General features: G+C 43.8%; 1 pseudogene; it reads right to left on the reverse strand.

Moving 5' to 3' along the window:
• Positions 1 to 299: 299 nt before the first annotated feature.
• On the reverse strand, positions 300 to 951 carry LOC126111552 (cyclin-dependent kinase 1-like; annotated as a pseudogene).
• Between the last annotated feature and the right edge of the window lie 6,772 nt (positions 952 to 7,723).

Genomic DNA, 7,723 nt, shown 5'->3' on the forward strand with positions numbered 1-7,723 from the left:
CAAATTAATTTGAGCTCCCAACATGCCGTTTCTACAAGCTAAGAACCACAAAAACACCTCATGCTTTTAGCGCCCTACCAGGCTCCATCAACTTCTGCTCAGGCTGTTAACTTTCTAGAGTCTCGCTCAAGGTGCATAAGGTTGTAACAAAATCTTTAATAATTTTCCGTGTACGAAAAATAGGTGAGAGAGTAACTTGTCCTCTCTCACAGTCATACAATTCTTCGAGAAACTACTCAAATTTTCTTGAATCCATTTAGGGAATGATGGCTTTTAATCTGGTGATCTGAGACATCAGATCATGTTTCTTCTGTGCGTGCTTTTAATATATGGAAGATACTAAAAGCCAGTCTATTTTTAGGTCTCCTTGAAATAATAGCTTCTTTCTTGTAATTTCTGCGCATATACATCCAATAGATCATATATCAATTGGACATGAGTATTTAAGAGAGCCCAATAAAACTTCAGGAGCTATATAACAAAGAATTACTATGAGTGGGATAGGGTAGGCACACCCCAATCTGAAATCAGCTACTTAAGTGACTTCATTTGGTCCTACAAGTAAATTCTGTGGTTTCAGCTCTCCATGCAGTGTTCTTCGTTTCTGGCAATGCAGCACTGCCAATGTGATCTAGTACACATAGAACTTCACAGCATCTGGTGCAAGATAATTCCCACCTCCAAGTGTTCTAGGTATTGCATCAAATCCATATCTAAATACTCAAAAAGAAGATACAATCTGCCACTTTCCATAGTAACATCTTCCGGTCTAACTATGTTTGGATGCATTAGCTCTTTCAGTAATGATGCCTTCCTCCTCGTTTTCCAGCCTAATCTTTTTTGTGCAACGTATTGGCCAGTCTAACTATTTCGTCCATACGTACCTTCACCAATCTTCTCAAACTTGGTACAATCGTTCATTCTACCACCAGTCAGTTTCGGACAACCCATACTGGTTGCGTGATTAGCTAACACCACAATAGTACACCAATAACTATTTAATCATGATCAATATTTACACTGACCCACCAGTTTGGTTGGATTGTTCACTCTCTAATATGCACTAATTTGGGCTGTATTGTATATTTACTGGGATGGTGAGAACCACTTTTTCGAGGTGTGGACCTTCCTCTTGGAACGATTCACTTTTCTCCGACTGTAACGATTCACTTTTCTCCGACGGCACCCGCACTCTCTATAATCCTTTGGTAATTATCTAGGTAGTGTCTTCTTGGACTCTCCACGTAGTCAGGGTGTGCCGGGTATGAGAAGTTAACCTTACGTGCAAGTCAATGTTACGGGCCGGAACAAGTGACAGAACCATACGGACCCTTTCTTTGTGAAGACGTGCCTGGCCCGAACAGTGGTTTACAACAATCCATGGATGACTTGTCACTAATAGCCGCGCTTGTGGTGTCTAATATTGGTTCCGCCAGAAGGGTGGCTTTTGTGTTGTATTTATGCTTTAATTTTGCATTTGCTATTTACTTACTTTCTTTATGGTCACACTTGTACGAATAAGGATTGTTGGTTTAACCTGCCATTCAGACCCCCACCCCAAAAAAAATCGAAGAGGGCGGTTCAGGGACGGAAAGTGGGGGGGGGGGGTGGCACTGTGGCCAGCCCTCGGCATATGACCCGTGCCCACCCTGTCTTCACCGGCCTGACGCTGATGGCTCTACTTCCTTAAGACAACAAATAAAAAATACAAAAGAAGAAAGGGCAGATAAGGGAAAAAGTGTAGTTAAGGCCAGCGATCACTACAGGAAATCCGGGTTCGAGTCCCAGTTCAGCATAAATTTTCATATGTCAATAATAGGTAGCATATCCATACCTAATACAGCCGGTGTCAAAGAATTCGCAGTCAGTGAATAAATTTCGAATTATTTAGGTGGATGGCTGTGTGGCTGCTTAAGCAAACTAGAAAAGATAAAGGTACCAGTGCGAAGACAAGGATGGTACCATCTGAAGTGCTTTGGCACGGGAGGATGCTGAAAGTGGACTCATAAGAATTCAAGAGATTCTTTGTAGATCAATGAGCAAAGAATTGTGTGGAAGACACTATATAGAACAAGCGTCGATATTATAGAGCATGTGTTATGACATGAGGGAAAACAGATAATTGTGGTGAGCCGCATCAAAGGCGATATAAAAATAAATCAATTAATAGAAGACAGATAGCGATAGTATTCTGTTGATATTCTCGTTCATCGACAGTTTTCCAACTAGAAATTCCAGGAGGCCGTGAGGAACGATGGGGTGGCAGCCGCCTGTTTCATGATAGCCGGCTCGCGGCTGGACACTCTATTTCCGATGGCATATCGACCTACTCGCCGGTGGCTCAGAAATAAACCGTAAAGGTCTCGTTAGCTGCCAGTGGTGCCGTTCCAGAGGTATTTCATCTTTTTATTTTTTTATTGCTATCGAAGCGTTTGCGGCGCTGACGTACGCGTATCGATTCCTCTTTGAAAAGATCCGTCCGAAACTCCCGCCTAAGGGTACAACCGGCCTTTTTAGGTCGCGGCTGACAAATGCTCACCGTGCGGGCTATACGAGGATAATTACATTTCCCATCCGCCAGACGCGCTTCGTTTTTTATACGGAGAACCGTTACTAGCCTGGCTTAAGGCTACGTTATACTTGTAATCACCTACATCAAGTTATTTTATACAACCTATGGTTCGCACGCACGAACACACACACACACACACACACACACACACACAAAAATTGGTTCTATGACATCGTTATGAATTTAAACTATTTTTCGATATTTTATCCATTACTTTAACCTCACTGCAACTAATTTTCAGAACTACTTTGTAAGTTGTTATTTACATGTTTCACTCGTAGAAGGTTATATATACTGCATGGAAATAGCAGTATTTCATCGACACTATGAGGATGTATCAGGTATGTTTCTGTTTTGTTCTCTTAGTTTAAAAAACTGGTTCTTAATCTACAGATGCCGGGAATTTGGTAATACACAAGGTACTTAGCTGATCCTTCTTTCAATTTTAAATTTTTCTACTGTAGTGGCCAGCACGAAAATAGGGCTCCAAGGCCATCTCTCCGTCCTACAGCATTGCCAGAATTTCACATGTTTGTAAAAATTTTAAAAAATATTGGGAAACTCTATTTTTAGACTAGAATATGATGGAGTACTTTTCAAAAGAAAATTCTCACTAGCTGCTATGAAAAAAATGAAAATTAACGTTACAAGAAATTTTGGAGGAAAATATTATAATTTTTTACTTCAACCTGTGGTAGTAACAGAATCACTAATGTAATTGAACTGAAAAAATTGAGCATCCTCAAAGTTTACAGACGCATATGCTGCGTCTATTGTTTCGGAAACATAAAAGTATTCTGAGATAAAAAATAAAAATATTATAGAGGCGTGATACTGTGCCGACTGCGTATCGAAAAATGTAGTCGCTGATGAATTTTCGTTCTGTAGGAGTGCGAAGGAACTTCCCGCGAGAAAGTTGTTAAGAAAACTACAAAATTATTTTTGGTAACATTTCAGACATCATTATTTTATCGTATCACGTACAGAGGCAAATTACTTCCGCGACATTCCGTGCGCAGCAGCGCGCGAGTCGTTGTAGGCCGTCGACAAGAGTTTTGTTCAGACCGCTCGCTTTAATATGACCGAGAATATTCCCTACTTCCCGAAAATATTTTACTGGCAGCTAATACATATCCTTCGTCATTGCATCCATCATTCAGATCACCAATATATGCTACGCAAAAGTAATTGTAGTTATTTTGAAGCCAATATTTTCACTGAAGTCGAGCAAAATACACTCCTGGAAATGGAAAAAAGAACACATTGACACCGGTGTGTCACACCCACCATACGTGCTCCGGACACTGCGAGAGGGCTGTACAAGCAATGATCACACGCACGGCACAGCGGACACACCAGGAACCGCGGTGTTGGCCGTCGAATGGCGCTAGCTGCGCAGCATTTGTGCACCGCCGCCGTCAGTGTCAGCCAGTTTGCCGTGGCATACGGAGCTCCATCGCAGTCTTTAACACTGGTAGCATGCCGCGACAGCGTGGACGTGAACCGTATGTGCAGCTGACGGACTTTGAGCGAGGGCGTATAGTGGGCATGCGGGAGGCCGGGTGGACGTACCGCCGAATTGCTCAACACGTGGGGCGTGAGGTCTCTACAGTACATCGATGTTGTCGCCAGTGGTCGGCGGAAGGTGCACGTGCCCGTCGACCTGGGACCGGACCGCAGCGACGCACGGATGCACGCCAAGACCGTAGGATCCTACGCAGTGCCGTAGGGGACCGCACCGCCACTTCCCAGCAAATTAGGGACACTGTTGCTCCTGGGGTATCGGCGAGGACCATTCGCAACCGTCTCCATGAAGCTGGGCTACGGTCCCGCACACCGTTAGGCAGTCTTCCGCTCACGCCCCAACATCGTGCAGCCCGCCTCCAGTGGTGTCGCGACAGGCGTGAATGGAGGGACGAATGGAGACGTGTCGTCTTCAGCGATGAGAGTCGCTTCTGCCTTGGTGCCAATGATGGTCGTATGCGTGTTTCGCGCCGTGCAGGTGAGCGCCACAATCAGGACTGCATACGACCGAGGCACACAGGGCCAACACCCGGCATCATGCTGTGGGGAGCGATCTCCTACACTGGCCGTACACCACTGGTGATCGTCGAGGGGACACTGAATAGTGCACGGTACATCCAAACCGTCATCGAACCCATCGTTCTACCATTCCTAGACCGGCAAGGGAACTTGCTGTTCCAACAGGACAATGCACGTCCGCACGTATCCCGTGCCACCCAACGTGCTCTAGAAGGTGTAAGTCAACTACCCTGGCCAGCAAGATCTCCGGATCTGTCCCCCATTGAGAATGTTTGGGACTGGATGAAGCGTCGTCTCACGCGGTCTGCACGTCCAGCACGAACGCTGGTCCAACTGAGGCGCCAGGTGGAAATGGCATGGCAAGCCGTTCCACAGGACTACATCCAGCATCTCTACGATCGTCTCCATGGGAGAATAGCAGCCTGCATTGCTGCGAAAGGTGGATATACACTGTACTAGTGCCGACATTGTGCATGCTCTGTTGCCTGTGTCTATGTGCCTGTGGTTCTGTCAGTGTGATCATGTGATGTATCTGACCCCAGGAATGTGTCAATAAAGTTTCCCCTTCCTGGGACAATGAATTCACGGTGTTCTTATTTCAATTTCCAGGAGTGTATTTGTTCGAAAGGTTTTGTGAAACCCAAGTTTATCTAAATTTGCTGTAAGCCTATTGTTCTCAGCACGCACGACGTGCTTGGTACACAAAAACCTCGTTCTTACTACTGCAATGTCCCTGTCTTGTGTTACAAATTTCGTCCATCATTACAGTTTCTGAATTAGAAACCAAGTGGGTGGAGAAGACAGTGCACTGAAGTGACTGGCCAGAATAATCAATTTTATCACGGACAGTACCCTGTATTTCTCTAGCCATCTGATACTATCCTTTGTCATACTAAAGTAATACAATTCTACGTTCTAGCTTTTTGTAAAAGTCTTCAAATATCATAGATTTCTCTTCTCTTCTTGGAAAATCAGAGTAGGTGCTGGGACTGTTCTGATGTTACTGCACTGTTTATATATACAGTCGATACAGAAGCACCATGATGTTTTGTCATTTTAGGAACTGCGTTACCCTTACTACGAAACAGCCAGTAAATCCTTCTATGAAAGAAAGGAGTTAAATTTCAAATGTACTGGTAAACCGAATGCAGTAAGATTATTTCTGAATCTAAAGACTTTCGATACATGTTTTTTAGGAGACACTGTTGTTAATTATTACAGAAATGACAATCTTATTTTAATTAACAGTTAATATCGAGTACACTAATCGCCACCCCTTGTGATAAATTTATCAGACGTCCCCTGTAAAGGAAAAACATTCGCAGTATGTCCTCTATAACTAAAATGAATAGACAAACATTTATTTCAAGTCAGCTTTTTACATAGACGGCACTTACCTAAATTGAAGGATCTTTTGGCTCCGTGTCTTCAGATTCACTGTCGCTCGTTTCAGCCAGGTGTATCATCTCAGGTTCCACAATGGTGTCTCTTAAGCCTTGGTTCAAGAAATCAATTTCTTGCAACGCTTCAGCGTGTTTTACGCAGCTCTCCCAGTCCTGCTGAGTAACATTGTCAAGAGCTTCGTATGTTAGCTTCTCGACGTCAGCATGTTTGAAAGTAGTATTTGTTTTCGCTACTTCTCGCTTCGCTTGGGCCAATATCAGTTCAATGGGATACGGTGGTAGACGTACCACTTGGTGTCCCATTTCGTTTGCCAGTTGATCTAATTCGTAAGTCTTTCTGGCACCTACGATTTCTTCTTTAGACAGGAGTTCAGCCTTCGTTTCATCGATTGAAAATGAAACATTCTTTCTATTTAACCATTCCATAATATCTGCCTTGCGCCAATTTGAACGTGGCAGCTTTTCTATCTGAATGGAGTGGTAGCTGGCGTTATCCATCACGATAATTGACCCTTCTTCCAGCGTAGACAACAGTCGAATAAACCAGTTCTTAAAAATTTCTCCATTCATTTATGAATGGTAATCGGATTGGCAAGACCTTTTCCCACCACGAGAAACAAGTTTGGCCTCTGGTATGAAGCCTATGGTTAACGAACCATCGTGGGCAATGATTAATTGGCCACCTCTACCAGTAGGCACTTTCAAACCGCCGTTTCATCTGGAGTCGTGCCAATAACATTTATTGGTGCGGTTCTGTGAAACCCAAGTTTCATCAAAGTACACACAGCATGCAAGAAGTGCATTGTATGCAAAAACTTCGCTCTTGCTGCTGCAATGTCTCTGTGTTCCATTAAGAATTTCCGTCCGTCGTTACACTTCTTGAATCGGAAAATAAGGGAGCGGAGAAGACGAAGAACGGAGGTCTCTGAGCCCGAGTAATTAATATTTTCACGGAGGTCAGCCTGTATTGAATACTCTCCTCTGTCGTAATATGCAAGTACAGTTCTACGCGCGAGCTCTTTGTTAAAATAGTCAGTCGGTTGATTTCCGATCACGTTCGTACCCCGTTCTTGGAGAATCTAAACACTCATTTATGTCTGGAGATTCTGCCAATGACACAGATTTGCTAATACGGCCTTCAGTTGATTTGGAGATACAACATGCTTTTAGCAGTATATGGTTTTGCGCAAAATTTAAGTTATTCCTCGCTTCTTCATTGTCGGCCACATAAGTAAAAAACTTGAGTGCATTGGATATGATAATTTTCGATTGTTTACGAATGTCTATCCGCCCTTTACGCACACCGACCGGAGGAGTACTACACTACTGGCCATTAAAATTGCTACACCAAGAAGAAATGCAGATAATAAACGGGTATTCATTGGACACATATATTATACTAGAACTGACATGTGATTACCTTTTCACGCAATTTGGGTGCATAGACACTGAGAAATCAGTACCCAGGACAACCACATCTGGTCGTAATAACGGCCTTGATACGCCTGGGCATTGAGCCAAACAGAGCTTGGATGGCACGTACAGGTACAGCTGCCCATGCAGCTTCAACACGATACCACAGTTCATCAAGAGTAGTGACTGGCGCATTGCGACGAACCAGTTACTCGGCCACCATTGGCTAGACGTTTTCAATTGGTGAGAGATCTGGAGAATGTGCTGGCCAGGCAGCAGTCGAACATTTTCT

The sequence above is a fragment of the Schistocerca cancellata genome, chromosome 1, assembly GCF_023864275.1.
Source record: "Schistocerca cancellata isolate TAMUIC-IGC-003103 chromosome 1, iqSchCanc2.1, whole genome shotgun sequence".
Classification (NCBI taxonomy): Eukaryota; Metazoa; Arthropoda; class Insecta; order Orthoptera; family Acrididae; genus Schistocerca; species Schistocerca cancellata.